Below are 3,515 nucleotides of genomic sequence, written 5' to 3' on the forward strand. Positions count from 1 at the left end.
TCTCTAATTCTTGATATTTACAGTTTCTTTTTCTTTTCATTTGTTAAGTTTGTCAATTTTGTTAATCCTTTCAAAGAACCAACTCCTTGTCTTGTTGATTTTTCCCATTGTTTTTATTTTAAATTATTTTGTTTCTGCTCTAAATTTATGGTTTATTGTCTCCTGTTGACTTATGGTTTATCTTATTGCCCTTATTTTAATTGTTGAAACAATGGGTTAAGTTGTTGATTTTTATTTTCTCCTATGTTTTCATGTATGCATTGATTACTTTAAGTTGACCTCTGATAACTACTTTTGCTGTGTGTTGTATTTTTCTCAATTATTAAAAAATATTGTTACTTTATCCCTTATTTCACTGATTACCCAGTCATCTTGAAGGAGTGTGTTCAATTACTATGCATATGTTTTTGCTCTTGTTTTTTCTATTGTTGATTTTTAGTTTTATGGTGCTTGGTCTAAGAAAATAGGTAGAATTTCAATATTTAAAAATTTATTAAAGCTTGCTTTCTAATCTAACATGTGGTCTATTGTAGAGAATGTTCTATGTGAGCTGAAAAAGAATGTATATTATGTTGCTGTTGGACGGACATATATAGGAATTCTTGTTGGTTAATTGTGTTGTTTAGTTCTGTGTCTTTCTTGAATTTCTTTCCTGATGGTGTACTTTTTCCTCAAGAGGGGTATATTGAAGTTTCTACTGTTATTATTGTTTATCTAAGAGTTTTATTAATATAGTTTGAGAATCTTTTGATGTATTGCATTAGGTAAATCTACTGCACAGGGCCTTTTTAAGAGTAGAGAAAAGCGAAGATGTTACTTTGGGAACTAAGGTGCACCTTACTTAAACCATGGTATTTAAAATTTTATTTATTTATTTTACTTTTTATTGGCAGCTCTTAAAAATATTATAACAATCTATACTTCAGTTAGATTAAGCATAATTGTACAATTGCTGCCACCATCATTTTCAAAATATTTAATTTCTTCTTGAACTCTCTGATATCCCCTCCCTCCCCCACCCTACCCCCTAAGAACCCTTATTATTATATTATACATTATATTTATTATATATATCTCCCCCCATATCTTATACCATCCAATGTATCCATTCACCTACAATTCTGTTGTTGGTTCCTTTGAGTGGGATTATACAGTCGTCATTGCTATCATTTCCCCCTTTGCCCTCCTTCCACCTCCTTTCTTCCTGTACCTTCAGGGAATCATTACTCCATTTCTATTTCTGAAGGGTTTATCTTTCTTAGATTTATGGATTGAACAACCTTAATTATACAAATGAACATACACAGGTCTCACAAGATTAATGAGATAAATCTAAGACCATAATAGTAAGGGAAGAAATATTAAAGAACTAGAGGATAATTGTGCATTTCATTGGTGCTATACTGAACCCTGGATATATCACCCCTTCTGTGTGGGCCTTCTGTGAGGGGCTGTTCAATGATCTTACAGGTGGGTTTGGGGTTGCCACTTTGTCTACACTCCTTCACATCAATTTGATTGCTTACTTTTGAATTTCTGATACCTATCCCTGTCAACACCTCATAATCACACAGGCTGGTGTGCTTCTTCCATGTGGGCTTTGTTGTTTCTCTGCTAGATGGCCGCTTGTTTACCTACAAGTCTTTAAGATCCCAAATGTTATATCTTTTAATAGCTGGGCACCATCAGCTTTCTTCATCACATTTGCTTATGCACCTGCTTTGTCTTCAGCAATCATGTTGGGAAGGTGAGTATAATACATTGCCACATTATTAGAACAAACCGTTCTTGTACTGAGGTAAGAATTATGTACAGGGCCAAAATTCATCTGTTTCCTTATTACATATATTTCTATACATATACATACACAAATATCCCTATCTTTATATTTATATTTACATATGTATCTTATACCTGTATATATAATTTTTACTTTCTTATTCTTTGCTCTTTTTCCTTTCCTCCTGGCCCCTGTCATGTTTATCCATTGTTCACTTCTGAGTAATTTCTCTCAGATACATTTCAATTGATCAAATGCGACCGGGAAAGCTACACCCTCCTCATTGTCCTTGCTATTCCCCTGTCCCTGTTGTTATTTGCTCATCACTCCCCTCCCCCTGCCTCTTCCCCTCCCATGCCCCATCCCGACCCTCAGTCCCATTGCTATCGCCTTGATATTTCTTATCCTGCCTATCTTAAATAAATAGAAACCAAGAGAGAGAGAAAAAAAGAGAGACAGAGAGACCACACAAATAGTTCAAAGACTGCCGCCCTGACTCAGGGGACATGAGTATCACTCTTTCAGATAGTGAGCAGACCCTGTTATAAGCCACCCATCCAGTCCCCTTTTCTTTCAGGGATACGTATCCCAGGACCTGCGTATCTAACAGTGCTTATGCCCCTTTAGTCCTCAGCAGTTGGGTCCAAGAGGCACGCCTTCTACAAGATCCCATTGCTCTTCTTGCTGTTTTTCCAGCACCATTTGTTAAAGAGGGCATCTATTTCCAATTTGATCTTTTGGGGCCCTTATCAAAATCAGTTGTCTGTATTCTGCTGTCCTTGTTTCTGGATTCTCTATTCTTATCCATCGGTCTGAGTATCTATCCTTGTACTGCTACCATGCTATTTTGACAACTGCGACTGCATAATGAGTTTTAAAATCAGGTATTGCAAGCCCACCCACTGTATTCTTTTTCTTAAGTTGCCAATTCTGTATTGCTTCCCTTTCCATGTGAAGTTGGTATTCAATTTTTCTATTTCTTTGAACAATGGTGCTGGTATTTCTATTGGGATTGCATTGAATTTATATATTGCCTTAGGCAGGATTGACATCATTGCAATTGAGTCTAATGATCCACAACATGGGATATTTTTCCTTTCCGAAGATCCATTTTGGTTTCTTTGTACTAATGTTCTGTAGTTTTACTTATATGGATCATTTGTGGTTTTGGTATATCCCTAGATATCTCAATTTATACTTGGTTACTGATCTCTTTCTCTATAACCCCATCAGTTGTATATAGTAATCTGACTTTTGCCTGTTGATCTTGTATCTTGCCACTTACCTGTTTCCTCTATTGCTTCCAGCACTCCTATTGTAGATGGAGCCTTTGAGGTTCTCAATATATAGAATCATATTGTCTGCAAATAATGATAGTTTCACTTATTTCCCCAGATGAATACTTTTAATATCCTTCTGTTGCCTTATATTATTAGCTAGGACCTCCAGGACAATGTTAAATAAGAGTGGGGATAAGAGTTACCCTTTTCTGGTCGCCTTTTTCAGTGGCAATGCTTTCATCTTTTCTCAATTGATTGTAATGTTGGCTGTTGGTTTTTCATATGTAGCTTGCATTATATGAGATAATTTCCTTCCAACCTTGTATTCTTGAGTGTCTTAATTAGGAATAGGTGTTGAATGTTGTCAAATTCTTTTCCTGCATCTATTGATCTTGTCATGGGTTGTTGACTTTTTCTTTTCAATGTGGTGGATAATGTTGATAGATTTTTTTGGA

This window comes from Tenrec ecaudatus, chromosome 12, assembly GCF_050624435.1.
Source record: "Tenrec ecaudatus isolate mTenEca1 chromosome 12, mTenEca1.hap1, whole genome shotgun sequence".
Taxonomy (NCBI): Eukaryota; Metazoa; Chordata; class Mammalia; order Afrosoricida; family Tenrecidae; genus Tenrec; species Tenrec ecaudatus.